General features: G+C 38.2%; 1 protein-coding gene across 2 annotated transcripts in view; it reads right to left on the bottom strand.

Moving 5' to 3' along the window:
* The window catches only part of LOC136858446 (unconventional myosin-IXa), an 842,620-nt gene that overhangs the window by 252,638 nt on the left and 573,170 nt on the right, over positions 1-16,812 (bottom strand). The window lies entirely within an intron of this gene.

Genomic DNA, 16,812 nt, shown 5'->3' with positions numbered 1-16,812 from the left:
GGTGGGGACTACACGAGAGGGGACGATCAACAGGAAGATGGATACTGACATTCTGCGAGTCGGAGCATGGAATGTTAGAAGTTTGAATCGTTGTGGTAGGTTAGAGAATCTGAAAAGGGAGATGGATAGACTAAAGTTAGATATAGTTGGTAAGTGAAGTACGTTGGCAGGAAGAACAGGATTTTTGGTCAGGTGACTACAGAATTATCAACACAAAATCAAACAGCAGAAATGCAGGAGTTGGTTTAATAATGAATAAGAAAATAGGGCAGCGGGTAAGCTACTACGACCAGCATAGTGAAATAATTATTGTCATCAAGATAGACACCAAAACAATGCCCACTAGTTCAGCAGATGATGAGGAAATCGAAAGAATATACAGTCGACTCTCGAAAATTTGAAACTAAAGGGACCAGAGAAAAAAGTTCAATTTACCGAGAGTTCAAAATAATAGTTCAGGTAACCAAGAGGGAGGGAGGGAAAAATTCAAATAAACAAGAGTTTCATTTATACTTATTTATTTCACAACATTTGTACAATTATGAAATGTTCATACAGAAATGTTCATAGAGAAATGTTCATAGAGAAATGTTCGTTTTGAAAAAAATGTCTGTAATTTTCTTTTGGGTGAGCAGCTTCCATCTATTATTGTGCAATGAATTTTCGATAGTGGTGAGAGCTGAGAAGAAATTGTCACTTGTGTCTGTTCTGAGGGTGTAGGAGCGTAGGGTAGCAAGACATGTTCCTGCCTCGCTCAATGTGACTGGAATTGGCAGTTGTTCTTCTTCGTTTTCTTCCTCGTCCTCATCCAGAGAGGCTAAATCCAACAGTTCAGCATCGGTTAGGGCACTGTGGACACCAACACCTGCTTTCTGAATCTCTGCCTAATAATAATGAAGTATATTTGATACCTTCCAGTGTCTACAGGTCTCGTCCATGTATATAGCTGCTGTTTGTGGTGTTTGAACCAATTATTGGCAAGGACTAAATTATGATCAGTGCAGAATTCAACCAGCCGACTTCCTCTTTCTTTCCTTCATTCAAATCCAAATTCTTCTACTGTATTACCTTCGCTTCCTTGGCCTACCACTGCACTCCAGTCTCCCATCACAATTAGATTCTCATCACCTTTTACATATTGTATTAAATCTTCTATATCTTCATACAGTCGTCTCTCGATAATTTGACACTCATTAATTTGAATCTCTCAATAATTTGAAATTCTATTCTTGTCCCTTGAAAAATACTCGATAAATTGAAAAAAAAATTGATGTTATTTGTAACATGGACGGATCTCAAAAGTTGAAATGACTCATTATAGGGAAATCTGCGAAACCACACTGCTTCAAAGGAATAAAATCACTGCCTACAGCTTATCGGTCAAACAAAAAAGCATGGATAATGACAGAGTTGTTTAATGAACGGCTGACCTCGGTTAACAGTGACACGAAAAAGGAAAAATGCAAAATCTTCCTGTTTTTGCATAATAACCCACCACCATTAGACCACGTAAAATTGATTTTTTTTTTTCCCCCCACCCAACACGACATCAAGATTGCAACCATTAGACCAAGGCATTATTCAAAATTTAAAAAATCTCTACCGCAGAGAAATTGTTTCTCTTGTGCTGGATGGCATTGAAAAAGGTGAGGAGGCGAACATAACAGTTTTGACTGCTATAATCATGAGTGATAAGGTCTGGAAAATGTCAGTCCTACCACCATTTATAACTGCTCAAAAAGTGCAGGTTTAAGGAAACCGAAAACGTGGAACAGTAAATTTTGGTGGCTCTGATGACTGATGTAAACAAACGACAGGTCTGTGCATGATAACAATACATACTGTAATCACCGACTTCTAATTATAGAGAGTAGGGAAGCCCGATATCAAATTATAGAATATCGGCGAGCAAGATGCCATTCCTACTACTTCAAATTACCGAGGGGACCAATTAACATCAATTTTTTTTTCTTTTCAATTTATCGAGTATTTTTCAAGGGACAAGAAAAAACTTCAAATTATCGAGAGATTCAAATTAACGAGTGTCAAATTATCGAGAGATGACTGTATGAAGATATAGAAGATTTAATACAATATGTAAAAGGTAATCAGAATCTAATTGTGATGGAAGACTGGAGTGCAGTGGTAAGCCAAGGAAGCAAAGGTAATACAGTAGGAGAATTTGGATTGGGACAAAGGAAAGAAAGAGGAAGTTGGCTGGTTGAATTCTGCACTGATCATAATTTAGTCCTTGCCAATACTTGGTTCAAACACCACAAACAGCAGCTGTATACATGGACGAGACCTGGAGACACTGGAAAGTATCAAATAGACTTCATTATTATTAGGCAGAGATTTAGAAAGCAAGTGTTGGTTTGCAAAACTTTCCCAGGAACAGATTTGGACTCTGACCACAACTTGTTGGTCATGAAATGCCACCTGAAGTCGAAGAAATTGAAATAGGGAAAGAACAGTAGGAGGTTCTTTTTTTCTGCTAGTGGCTTTACGTCGCACCAACACAGATAGGTCTTATGGTGACAATGGGATAGGAAAGGCTTAGGAGTTGTAAAGAAGTGGCCTTGGCATTAACATACAGCCCCAGCATTTGCCTGGTGTGAAAATGAGAAACCACAGAAAACCACCTTCAGGACTGTTGACAGTGGGATTTAGACAAGTTGAAAGGAAAGAGTGTGAGGGATTGTTTCAAGGAACATGTTGCACAAGGACTAAATAAAAAGGCTGAAGGAAACACAATAGAGGAAGAGTGGATAATCATGAAAAATGAAGTCAGTACGGCTGCTAAAGAAATGTTAGGAAGGAAGAAAAGATCAACAAAGAATCAGTGGATAATTCGGAGATACTAGACCTGATTGATGAACGACGAAATTACAAGAATGCTAGAAATGAAGAGGGCAGAAAAGAATACAGGCGATTAAAGAATGAAGTGGATAGAAACTGCAAGGTAGCTAAGGAAGAATAGCTGAAGGAGAAGTGCAAGGATGTCGAAGGTTGTATGGTCCTAGGAACGGTAGATGCTGCATACAGGAAAATCAAGGAAACCTTTGGAGAAAGGAAATCTAGGTGTATGAATATTAAGAGCTCAGATAGAAAGCCACTTCTAGGGAAAGAAGACAAAGCAGAAAGATGGCAGGAACATATCCAACAGTTGTATCAAGGTGAAGATGTAGATGATTTGGTTCAGGAACAGGAAGAGGCTGTTGATGCTGATGAAATGGGAGACCCAATTTTGAGGTCAGAATTTGACAGAGCTGTGAGAGACCCAAGTAGGAACAAGACACCTGGAATTTATGACATTCCCTCTGAATTACTGACAGTCTTAGGAGAAACCAGCATGGCAAGGTTATTCTATTTAGTGTGTAAGATGTATGAGACAGGAGAAGTGCCATCCGATTTTCAGCAGAATGTTGTTATACCTATTCACAAGACAGCTGGTGCTAACAAGTGTGAAAACCAATGCGCCATCTCATGACTACAAAATTTTAAGATGTATTATTTACAGAAGAATGGAAAGACAAGTTGAAGCTGAGTTGGGAGAAGATCAATTTGACTTCAGAAGAAATGTAGGAACATGTGAAGCAATCCTGACTTTATGTCTGATCTTAGAGGATCGAATAAAGAAGGACAAGCCCATGTACATGGCATGCGTAGATCTAGAAAAGGCATTCAATAATGTTGATTGGACCAAGCTATTTAAGATTCTGAAGGTGATTGGGATCAGATACCGGGAACGAAGATTTATCTTCAATCTGTATAAAAATCAGTCTGCAGTGATAAGAATCGAAGGCTTTGAAAAAAAAGCAGCAATCCAGAAAGGAGTGAGGCAAGGCTGCAGTTTCTCCCCCCTCCTTTTCAATGTTTACATAGAACAGGCAGTAAAGGAAATCAAAGAGAAATTTGGAAAGGGAAGCACAACCCAAGGAGAGGAAATAAAAATCTTGCAATTTGCCGATGATATTGTCATTTTATCTGAGTCTGCAGAAGATCTTGAGAAGTTGCTGAATGGTATTGATGAAGTCTTGGGTAAGGAGTATAAGATGAAAATAAATAAGTCCAAAACAAAAGTAATGGAGTGCAGTCAAATGAAGGTAGGTGATGCAGAAAATATTAAATTATGAAATGGTCTTAAAGGAAGTAGATGAATACTGTTACTTGGGGAGTAAAATAACTAATGATGGGAGAAGCAAGAAGGACATAAAAAGCAGACTAGCACAAGCAAAGAAGGGCTTTCTTTTAAGAAAAGTAATTTGCTCACTTCAAACATAGATATAGGAATTAGAAAGATGTTTCTGAAGACTTTCATCTGGAGCGTGGCATTGTATGGAAGTGAAACATGGACGATAACTACCTGAGAAAGAAAATTAATAGAAGCTTTTGAAATGTGGTGTTACAGAAGAATGCTGAAGGTGAGAGGAGACCAATTTGGCTAAATTTGACGAGAAGAACAAATAGAATGATAGGACACATCTTAAGACGCCCAGGACTTGTGCAGTTGGTTATGAGGGAAGTGTATGGGGTAAGAACGGTAGAGGTAGACCAAGGTATGAATATGACAAGCAAATTAGAGCAGATATAGGATGCAATATTTACGTAGAAATGAAAAGTTTAGCACAGGATAGGGTGGTATGGAGACCTGTATCAAACCAGTCTATGGACTGGTGACTCGAACAACAACAGAGAATAAAAAATTGGACTTTGAATTATGAGGTTTCAAATTAATCCTTAATTTAAATTTATTCTTGAAAGAATTTTACTTATTATGAATCCTTGATCCCGAATCTCCAATAAGAGATGCATGACTCAGTATAAACAACCCTGTTTCCACAATCCGATTAGTAACAATTAAATGCAATAATAAGATTAGGTTAAGTTTAGATTACCGATGTCACTCCTGTACAAGTGTCATCATAACTCAGTCTGATGAAATGGTCAAAAGAGGCAACAACCGAAGCAAAATTTGTATCCTTGTATGCAAGATCAAAATCAGAACACTATGAAGTCTCTTGAGATTCCCATCCTCAGTGCATTTACAACAGTTGTGTTAGGTGGTTGAAAGTTTGTGCATAGAAGAATGCTTGCCAGCAAAGCACTTTAACACAGTCTTTGAATTCGACACATGCGGAGGCTAGCAATATCAATAGCATGCAGCTGTTTAACCTTGAAACAGGGTATGCAAGACAATTACAGTTTGAAAATACACTATAAACCCCTAGTATTGCAACAATGACAAAAAATTCACAATGTTCAACAAAACCTACATATATAAAATAAGAGTTTTGCCTGAACATTGCTCAGAATTTGAAAAGAATGGTATTCCTGTATCGATCATGTCCATAGTAACAAGGAGATGCACGTTTTACTTTTCCATAATTTATGTATGTATGTATGTATGTATGTATGTATGTATGTATGTATGTACGTAGGTGGTTTGAAAATTTCTCGGAATGTACTAGAATTAAGTACCTTACCTCAGTGGAACTGCTTTTATTTTTCAACATAGTCTCCCTGTAGACTAATGCATTTGGTGCAGTGATGTTCCAATGCCTTGATCCCATCTCGAAAATGAGATTCCTTCAGGCCTGCAAAATACCTCTCCAATTCGGCTGTCAGTTCTTCCCTTGTAGAAAATCTCCGTCCACCGAGGAAAATTTTCAGCTTGAGGAATAGATGAAAGTCTGATGGTGCCAAATCAGGTGAATAAGGTGGATGTGGCAACAATTCGTACCCCAGTTCATGAAGTTTTGCCATGGCAATAACACTTGTGTGCGGCGGAGCGTTGTCCTGATGAAAGATGACCTTTTCCTTGCCAAACCAGACCTTGTTTCGCGTATCTTTTCCTGTAGTTGGTCTAGGAGGTTTGCATAGTACTGCCCCGTAATTGTTTGGCCAGTAGGAAGATAATATACCAGCAAAATGCCTTTTGCATCCCAGAAAACTGAGGCCATGACCTTTCCGGCCGAACGCACTGCCTTTGCTTTCTTTGGTAGTGGTGAATCATCATGTTTCCACTGTTTTGACTGCTGTTTTGTCTCTGGGGTATAGTAGTGGACCCAAGTTTCATCTGTAGTCACAAACCGGCGCAAAAAATCTTGTTGGTTGCACTGAAAACGGGCCAGACTAGGTTCGGACATTTCCAATCTGGTGCGTTTATTGTCCAATGTCAAGAGCCCATCTTGCGGATAATTTTTTTCATACCCAATTCTTCGGTTAAAATATAATATACCCGTTCAGAAGACATCCCTACAGCTTCAGCAATCTCCCGCACTTTCAATCGATGATCCTCCATGACCATTTTATGCACTTTTGCGATAAATTCTGGGGTCGTAACATTTTTTGGCCGTCCACTACGCGGATCATCATCCAAGCTCTCCTGACCAAATTTTAACTCGCTGGTCCACTAGGCAACAGTTGAAAATGAAGGAGCAGAGTCCCCCAGTGTGTTCTGAAAGTCGACATGAATTTCCTTTGCTTTCAAACCTTTCTTTGCAAAGTATTTAATCACTGCTCGAATCTCAGTTTTTCCCATTGTCACAAATCACTACACAGGAACAACAACAAAGAGTCGTCACTACCACACTCCTGCAGCTAGAGCACTGATGCGCCACATGTTCACTCACAAAGGATGTGTGATTATTGCGCGGGAACCTCGTTGCTCTAGCACTGACATCTAGCGGTGATTCCGAGAACTTTTCAAACCGTCCTCGTTAAATGTATGTATGTATGTATGTATGTATTATAACCTTTCAATGATGTCGAGGACGAGAGCGATGGATTCATTGAAAGTTATAAAATAAACATATCAATGGGAATGGCACAGAAGTACGTGGATTGCCAGAATACCGCCAGCTTATGCGTTCCATCACATATGAAAGCCGATACAACTCGCATATTTATGGTGAATCTTACAGAATGAAGTAGGAAAATCAAGCTCAGAACCCCGTGGTATACAGAAGATTGAGTTAAGGATAATTCAGATACAAAGCAGAGATCAGTAATGAGAAATTATGTCAACAGCTGTAAAGAGAAAAGGTCATACATAACATTTAGTCTGGGAAACGTTATAGCGGAGGCCATGGAATAACTTAAAATTATGCACGGTTAACCATCAAGAAGGCGTGTGTGAAGTGATATATCATATGTGCTGGAAGAGTAAATAAATGGTAGAATGTCTTCCTTTGCGAAGTTCTGCGAGTGAAGAGAGTGACTGTAATGTCAAAGTTCCTCAAATGTCAGAAACATGTGTAATGGAGATCATAATATCCCTTTCAGACCGTGTACGGGTTCGTATTTTATTTATCCCTGACCGTATTTGATGTTTTTTCGGCGCTAGACCGGACTGTGGTGATTGTGCGGGACATGTGGCGTGTATTTAAATTGTTTTTAGTATGCGCTTGACCGCCAGGGCGAAGGAAGAAGAGTTTAAAAAGCACAGTTGATCGGCGAGATGGCAGGAAGCAGTAGTGCCAAAAGTAAGTATTTATTTATTGCATTTATATTAATCTAGAAGCTTTAGTGAATACCGGAATATATTCAATGAAGTGTGTACATTGGTTGGTGAACGTAAATTTTGAAGATACATCATCGTATATGACACGAGGTTTTGAATTTTGATACGCACAATTGTGTGGGTCCTTTTTTTTCGGATGTTAGTTTCTATTTTGTAAAATAAACTATCAATATGTGTATTGAAGAGCATTTTAGGCAGTTTTTGACATACAAACAAAAATTCACACCTCCAGTTTTGCTTTCAGGTATGAAAGGGATATGGTAGTTTTATGAATCATGAAATGCGAACCAATTATTATTGTGAGATAATTAAAAAGGATTTTTTTTTGGACAATGTATGAAGAAAAAGCAGATAGAAGGTCGACATTGAGAACAGCTCTGACGTATGCTAAAAACTGAGGAAATCTGTAGGGTTTTGAGAGATCATATAGCTTAAATAAGATTAATAATTGATTATACGGCACCGATACATGCAGGCAAGGGTTAGTAAATGAAAGTGTGGATATAAAGTCTGTTTAAACTCTGTCTAATAAACTTTGTACAAGTTTTAGGGTTGGAAGCCAGCAAGATTATTGGTAATTATGATCCAGAACACCAATAAGATGGAGATGTGTGCTTAAACCAACTGGATCCCTGATGGATCCAAACTCTGCTGAAATGACCGAAATAACATAAAACAGATGTCCAGAAATAATACAACTTGAAGGATGGGATGAACGCCAGTGTCTTCAACGTTAAGTACCCATGTATTGTCTTTCCTTGTCCTATTTGTAGCAGCTTATTGTAGAGTTAGATTTTGTCATCACATACAGGTGACTTTTAAGAAACGACTTGAATAACTTCAGCAAGGAAAAGCAGCAGGAAGTGATCAAATTACTGGGGAGGTATTAAAGACTATGGGGTGGTACATAGTGCCTTATTTAAAATTTCTCTTTGACTATGTCATAAATAATAGTGTAATACCAAAGGAATGGAAGGAATCTATAATAATACCAATTTATAAAGGAAAGGGTGATAAAAGGAAACCAGAGAACTACAGACCAATCAGCCTGACCAGTACAGTTTGTAAAATACTGGAGAGTTTAATAGCAAAGTACATCAGAGGGATATGTTATGATAAAAATTGGTTCATGAGGAGCCAGTATGGATTTAGAAAGAAATTTTCTTGTGAGGCACAACTGGTGGGATTTCAGCAGGACATATCAGATCAGTTGGATTCAGGAGGTCAGTTAGATTGCATAGCCACAGATCTTTCCAAAGCCTTTGATAGAGTGGAACATGGAATATTATTAAAGAAATTGGAGGGAATAGGATTAGATGTAAGGGTTACACGTTGGATAAAAACATTTCTAAATTCAAGGGTCCAGAAAGTCAAAGTAGGAAATAATGTATCTCAGGAAGAGAAAGTTTGGAAGGGAATTGCACAGGGTAGTATAATTGGTCCGTTACTTTTCTTAATATACGCAAATGATTTAGGGAACAATATAACATCAAAAATAAGATTGTATGCAGATGACATAATTGTTTATAGGGAAATAAACAACATTGAGGATTGTTCAGAATTACAAAAGGACCTTGAAAGTATCCAACAATGGGTTGAAGAAAATAATATGAAGGTTAATGGAGGCAAATCAACTGTTACAACTTTTACAAACAGGAGCTTAAAAACTGAATTGGAATATACTTTGGATGAGGTAGTTATCCCAAAAGATGGCAAGTGCAAATACTTAGGTGTGAGATTTGAAAGTAATTTGCACTAGAAGGGTCATATTGATGACATTGTTGGAAAAGCATACAGATCGTTACATGTCATAATGAGGCTACTTAAAGGATGCAACAAAGAATTAAAAGAAAAAAGTTACTTGAGTATGGTTCGTCCATTATTGGAATATGCAAACAGTGTTTGGGATCCTCACCAAGAATACCTAATGAAAGAACATAGATAGTGTGCAGAGGAAAGCAGCAAGATTTGTAACAGGGGATTTCAGGAGAAAGAGTAGTGTATCAGAAATGTTAAAGGAACTTGGGTGGGAAACTTTAAGTAAGAGAAGGGAGAAAACTAGACTTATAGGATTATATAGAGCCTATACAGGAGAAGCAGCATGGGGAGATATCCGTGAGAGGCTTCAGTTGGAAAATAATTATATTGGCAGGACTGACCACAAATATAAAATTAGAAGGAATTTTAGCAGAAGCGATTGGGGTAAATTTTCATTCATTGGGAAGGGTGTGAAGGAGTGGAACAGTTTACCAGGGGTAGTGTTTAATCCTTTTCCAAAATCTGTACAGATATTCAAGAAGAGAATAAACAGCAACAGAGAAAATAAATGAAGTGTTAGAGGGCATTCGACCAGTGCAGGTTATTGTAAATAAAAAAAAAAATATGTGTGTGAATAAATTAATTCCATCCCCTGGTCTAAGGAGTCTGGACAGCCAAAGTAGGAGACTGCCTGTAGGGGTGAAGTACAGTGGGGACTTCGAGGGCCCTGGGACCGCTACGGTAGCTGTGAAGGCCCTTCAGGAACTCTGAAAAGTGGTGGCAAAAGGGGCTCTGGTTAAGACGCAGCAGGTCGTTATGCTACTTAGGATCTAGAACGGTAAAAAAAAAAGTAAATAAATAAATGATATGTATATATTAATCTTATACCAGTTGTATAGTATCATTTGAAGTAATTCCACACACTGTATATCAGTTGACTATATTTGTAAGTAGTACAGGAGATATTATATGTAGAATTTTGTAAACAATATAAATTTATTAAGGATGAGCTGTGTGTTTAATAGAAAACATTGTTAGCGTAAATTGTATAAATTTGTATTACAGGAAAATTTTCTTCTCTTGTTAATTTAATATTAGTGCTTGACAATAATGTATTTTAGTGTACCATTTGCCACCGAGGTAGACACCTCATTTGCAAATAAAGAGATTTTGATTTTGATTTGAACCTCACGGGTCGGATGATGTTATTTTGTGAAGTGTTGGTCTGACCGTTTACGAGATACGGTTTCAGCTTACCGTCAGCGTTTAATAGGGTTAGGCGCGATTATGTTTCATTTGTTGCTCTTATACTAGTGAACTAATTGTGGAAGCTAACTGTGGTAAGATGATATCGAGTGTTTGCAGGTAAGTTCTCTGAATGTGTGTGTGTGTGTGTCAGAGTCCTGCAGCCAGGCCCACCACGCAACACTTCAAACCCACGGGCTCCGGCAGCCCAGCCCGTGCAGTGCCGTTCTCTTCTGACGCGGCAGCGTACTGGCCCGCAGCACTGGGCTCATAGAGCCCACCACAGTCCACCGCACTGGGCAGGCCCAGTAGAACAACCTTGAGTACTTCTCCACAATAACATGTGCGCCGTGCACAACGAAATGTTCACGTCACACTACTATTCGGATCATTCACTCTAGGAATTCTTGTACGCTAATAAAATACTTTATAGTAGCCTAATCGCATTTTGAAGTTAAATAGTAGATATTTCTCCTGCACTGTAATAATAATAATAATAATAATAATAATAATAATAATAATAATAATAATAATAATAATAATAATAATAATAATTGATAACAAACAGAAACTGTATTATAAAGTAATATTCGTTTGCAATTGACATCAAGTTAACTGAAAATTAATCTAAATAACACGAAGCATATTCATAGTACTTCATTCGCGTTTACTTCAAAATAAAATATAAACAGAAACGACGTGCAATTTGCCAACAACAAAAACAATCCTGAACATAGCTTTTACTTAGTGTGCGTAGTTTATTGGTCATTGTTAATGCGGTGGAATGGAATTACTGTGAATGAAAAGAAGAGCATCAGCATTGTCTGATTGTAGAAGAGACCGTCGTGCGTTGTGAATGAAGCCCGCTGAACTGCAATTTCCCTCTGAAGCTGAACATGATGCTTGCATACATTTTACTTTCTTAGTGATCTGGTGAAAGTTTGGATAGTTTTGTCCATTTGTTCTCCAATAGGACGCTATATCTATCTTCTTGCATTCCACAATTGTGCTTTAAATATCTTTCCAGCTCATCTGCTGGAACAGGAACATCATGAACGTAAGTCCATGAAGAAAATTTCATTACTTTGGCAGGTTGTGGCACAGTCGTGGAGTCTGATGAAATGGCGTATGGCTTTTAGTGCCAGGGGTGTCCGAGGAAATGTTCGGCTCGCCAGATGCAGGTCTTTTGATTTGACTCCTGTAGGCGACCTGCGCGTCATGATGAGGATGAAATGATGATGAAGACGACAAATACACTCAGCCCCCCTGCCAGCGAAATTAACCAATTAAGGTTAAAATTCCAGACCCTGCCGGGAATCGAACCCGGGACCCCTGTGACCAAAGACCAGCACACTAACCATTTAGCCATGGAGCTGGACGTGGAGTCTGATGACACGGAAACATTAGAATGCTCGTCATTCAAGCACACCTCATTCATCGTAAGTTTTTTATCTAATCATAAAAAGACAAAATCAGTCCGACTCCTTTAATCTACACTAACATAATAAAGAGAGAGCGCGAATTTTTTTAGTTTGCGTATATCTGGAGGGTAACATCAGAAACTACTGGACCGATTAAAAAATGTCTCTCTTTTTGTTTTTGGAAAATCCACGTAGGTGGGGGTGGAGGAAGGGCTCATAAAAGGGTTGAATGATTTTTATGCGGATACTTATATCTCAAAACCTGAAGATGTTGCAGATATGGAAGTACGTATTTGTAATCTCCTTTAAAAATAAAGAAATAAAGAAGACGTTCTCACGTGTACAGTTCTATGTCGCATGGTCATCTCGGCCCCAAAAGGCAATATCACAAACTTTGTTTACAAAGAGTTTCTGGGGTAAATGAAACTCAATTTTTCAGTGAGGTTTTATACTTCAGGAATTTTCAGATAATGTCTTAGTACAGTACCGAGAAACAATTATTAATCAAATTACGAAATCAACACGAGAAGCCGCGAGTAACTGCTAGCGTGTACATTAAGTTCACCGCAGATTGTACAGCGCACAAAATTAACGTCTTTCCCATCACCGTCAACTGCAGGCTTGAATACCAACCAAATACGACTTTTAAGTTTAGGATCCGGTTCAGAAGTCTTGTATTGTGCGGTTTTTAGTTCGCTTGTTGCTTCTTTTTGTTTACTTCACGATTTTTTGTCACGGTTTCTTTTCTTTAGGAATTACAGTCCACATTCGTTTCCGATAACAGGATAGACAGACGTGGAGTCTGATGACACGGAAACATTAGAATGCTCGTCATTCAAGCACACCTCATTCATCATAAGTTTTTTCAAACTGAAAACCACAGCAAATTTAATCGGCTCCACTCGACCGTATTGCAACGTACTCCGCTGACACGCAGTACACTGTACACAATGAAGAAGTCAGCCCATAGAACTACCACAGCGCTGTCCTTCGCTCACCACGTACGAATGGCATAGCGCTGGCCCAGACCGGCCCATGCGATGACGTCACGGGCTTCGTTTGTTCGAGCCTTTCAAAGCCCATTGCAGTGTACTGCTGAAGCAGCTCATGGGCTGGGCCTCTCTGCAGGACTTTGGTGTGTGTAATATTATTAATGTTGTGATCCTCTTGTATGACTTGTTCCGCAGAATGTTGATGAAGTGTTTATTCAGTAGGAATTGTGTGATGTTCATATGCGTGGAATTACGGCTCTTTGATGCCTATGCTTGTTTCATTCGAGTAATAATGTTGATGTGGTGCACATTTTGATGAAGTATGGCGAGCGTAGAGTCGTCAGATGTTATGATTTGGTGCGGTAATGATTGTGAATGAGATTTATTGAATTGCATGCTATGGTGGTATGTTTAATCTTCAAGATGGTCAATGAGTCAGGATAATGTTGTTGAATGAAATGTTCGCCGTGTATTTTAAGTATAGGATAGACCAGCGATGTAATATAACGCTGGAATCTAAAGGTATTTTGAAGAAATTAATGTCGAGCGCATAGGATTTATCATGATATGAATTATGGCACAGCATAAAGTAAATGAACAGACGAGCGGACGAATAGATAGGATCCTCGACAATTAACACATCCGAACAGTAGACAGATGTATTTTGGGGTCGATGTCACCTGCTATTGTATGTTTGCACTCGAAGTATTGCTTGATGTAGTTATTTGAACATTAGAATTATTTTCAGCAAACATGGAGAGGAAACTGATGCAGTGCAGACCGTCTAACATTGTATTATTTGATTAGGTCAGTAGTTGGTAGATGTTATTTTGCAGGTGCGGCAATGCTGAGTATCCAGATAAGAGTAATGGCACTGTGATCATTTATTTATGGAATTATTTGTGTCATTGTTGATTAGTAGATATGATTCCGTATTATGTTAGAGAAATGACCGTTAAGGGAATTCAAGTTGTTCATTAGCTAGGTAGATATTGAATGACAGAATAGGTAGAACAGGGAAGGCAAGCTACGGGTAAAAGTGATTTAAAGATGAATGAACAAACAACAAAAAGTGAAAGACTTATAATTAACAGATTTTCTTGAGTGATTAATAATTTTCTTCATAATGAAAGCATTTCAAAGACTGTCACGAATTATTCTAAAATTTGGATCTAATGTTAAATAATGTTTAAAAGATGGATTTTTCAGAACCAACAGAGTGTGATAGGATTTGTATAGTGATATTTCTCCGTTATGTTGCTTATTCAAATTATTATTATCATTATCATCATCATCATTATTATTATTATTATTATTATTATTATTACTATCGCCTTAGAATTATTTCATTAAATTTAATGTCCTTCCAAACTTTTATTGTTGTCGTCATTTCTTGACTGATATTTAAGAGCCTAGATATAATTAGGTAGGACGTAGAATCATTAGCTCTCAATTAACATTTGATGAGTTGTGACCGGTACTCGTCGAAGGGCCATGCCCTTGAGTGGATTTTCATGCGAACCGCTGAATTCTAGCCGAGGCCTAACTGAAGAAGATTATCATTTTCTGAAGCATACGCGTACACGAACGGTCACAGTAAGTATGTATGTATGTATGTATGTATGTATGTATGTATGTATGTATGTATGTATGTATGTATGTACATGCATCACGAGAAAACGGCTGAAAAGAATTTAATTAAAATTGGTATGTGAAGTCGGGGGATGAGCCACTACAATCTAGGCTATAAATCATTGTACTCCTGCTGAGTGAAATGGTAGTTTAGGGGAAGGCCTAAAATCAATTCTCAAATATTTATATTATTAGTGGTCCTGTTCATAAATACTACATAACTAAAGTTATATAGAATTAAATTTCCGATCATTTGTCATATATTGTTACCGTACCGGTGTTGATAACACTGATATTCATGAATTTTTATTTTTGTTGGCAAGTCTATATCAACGCCGAGCCACAAGAGAATGGGTTAACAGAATTTAATGGAAGTCGGAAGATAGATTTGGGGAATAAGAAACTACAGTCTAAGTTATAAACAATTTTATTCGCCCTGTATGAAATTGTAGTTTAGGGGAAGGCGCCTAAAATTTAATTGTTAAATACCTATGTTAGTGGTCCTATTGAAATTACTACATAACAAAATTTATAGAGAATACAATTTCCGACCACTTATGTTTTATTCAATTTTACCGCACCAACTATGATAAGTGGTATTTCAGAGTCAAAAGAAAACTGAATGTGAAGGCCTACAATATTGAAAGCGCATAACATTGATCAACAATAACATTACTTTGACCATTGTATGTGGTGATGTTCTTTGTCTCTTATGCTGCCGCTCAACTCCGATAGCTGGGATTACTGCTGCGTACCGAGTATAACAGCCTGACTGAATATTGGTGGGAAACAGCTGAGGAGTTAGAAACCTTTCTTCTTTAGCATGTCATTCTTCTGGTTCATACATTTTCTGATACCGTACTGCTGGTACGTAACTCACTGGTTCATCATAGTATTCTAGCTATTCGATCCTTGTGGACGCGCTGTTTTGAATGAGCAGTGTGCACTCTTAAGGCAGAGGGTCACATAGTAGTAGTAGTAGTAGTAGTAGTAGTAGTGGTAGCAGCAGCAGCAGCAGGAGCAATAGCAGCAGTAGTATGACCTGGTCTAGAATTAACATTTAGGCATATTCCAAATTATAACCACAATTCACTAAATAACTCAAAATTCAACCCTGAAAAGAGCTGTATCATAAAAAGAGCTTCTTCATCCTCACTTGTATTTAATTCTATGTTCATTTTATTTAAAATAAGCAGTGAAGAGGGGGTTACGTTCATTTTATTTAAAATAAGCAGTGAAGAGGGTGTTTCTCCTCTGGCTTGGAGGGAAAAATTGCCTCCAAGTCAGATAGAGTTTTCCGCCACCAGTGAAGTGAATTGAGATTTTCCGACTCATCGGGTACTCCTAGGAAACAGATTAGTAAAAGGGCATAGATTTTGTCCTGGGACTCTCCACTATTCAAACTCCCCTCCTCCGAAAAAAGACTAAGTGTGTTCACGGATCATGGCTGTCTGTGGCCTGGTCATTCCAGCTCTGGAACTTTGGACTGTTAGATTGGCAGCGTAGTACTGTTCGTTAATAGTGAGAAAATGTGTGGTTTTTCATTTGATCGACTATTTCATGTGAAATCTTTGCTTTTACTCGCGCCATTCCCACTGACGTCATTGTAATGACCTATGGTCATTTCAGTTGGGAAAACCACTAAGACAGTCTTTCTGAGGATGTAAAAAGGCAGTGAGTGTCTGCCATTATAATGCAATTCCCCAACCTGATTGTGACTGATGGTAGGCAAGTGGGCCTACCATTACAATGAAAATTCTCTAACGCTGTCCTCATATGAGAAAAGATGTTTGGTGATTTCTCAGTTGCGTTTCCAGGATAAAGTTAAGAACTATGCATTTTAATACAATCTTGCTCACAAAGTGTACTCTACCTAATCTACAATTCTGTATAAAATGTAGAATTCCGTAGCGAAGCACAGGTACTTCAGCTAGTGTAAAATATATAAAACTGGAAAACCACCATTAAAAGAAGTTAGTGTAGATGTAATCAAGGTAAGCAGTGTGCAAACTAAATCAGTCAAGCCTACTGAATTGTAAAAGGTCACTAATGGGAGGCTGTGTCAGTTTCATCCTGTACACACTTCCAACAAATTTTTGAATTTATTCCATTGCTATAATTACTGTATCATCGCTATCACTAGCTCTAAGGACAGAGTTCGGCACAGACAGGGCAGCAAGAACTTCATCCTTCAGTGCTCGAGTTGGGCTGCTTTTCAGCTGTCTTTCACTACTTCATA

The sequence above is a fragment of the Anabrus simplex genome, chromosome 1, assembly GCF_040414725.1.
Source record: "Anabrus simplex isolate iqAnaSimp1 chromosome 1, ASM4041472v1, whole genome shotgun sequence".
Taxonomy (NCBI): Eukaryota; Metazoa; Arthropoda; class Insecta; order Orthoptera; family Tettigoniidae; genus Anabrus; species Anabrus simplex.
Note: the sequence above shows the minus strand (reverse complement) of the source record. Positions and strands in the feature narration are given on the sequence as shown.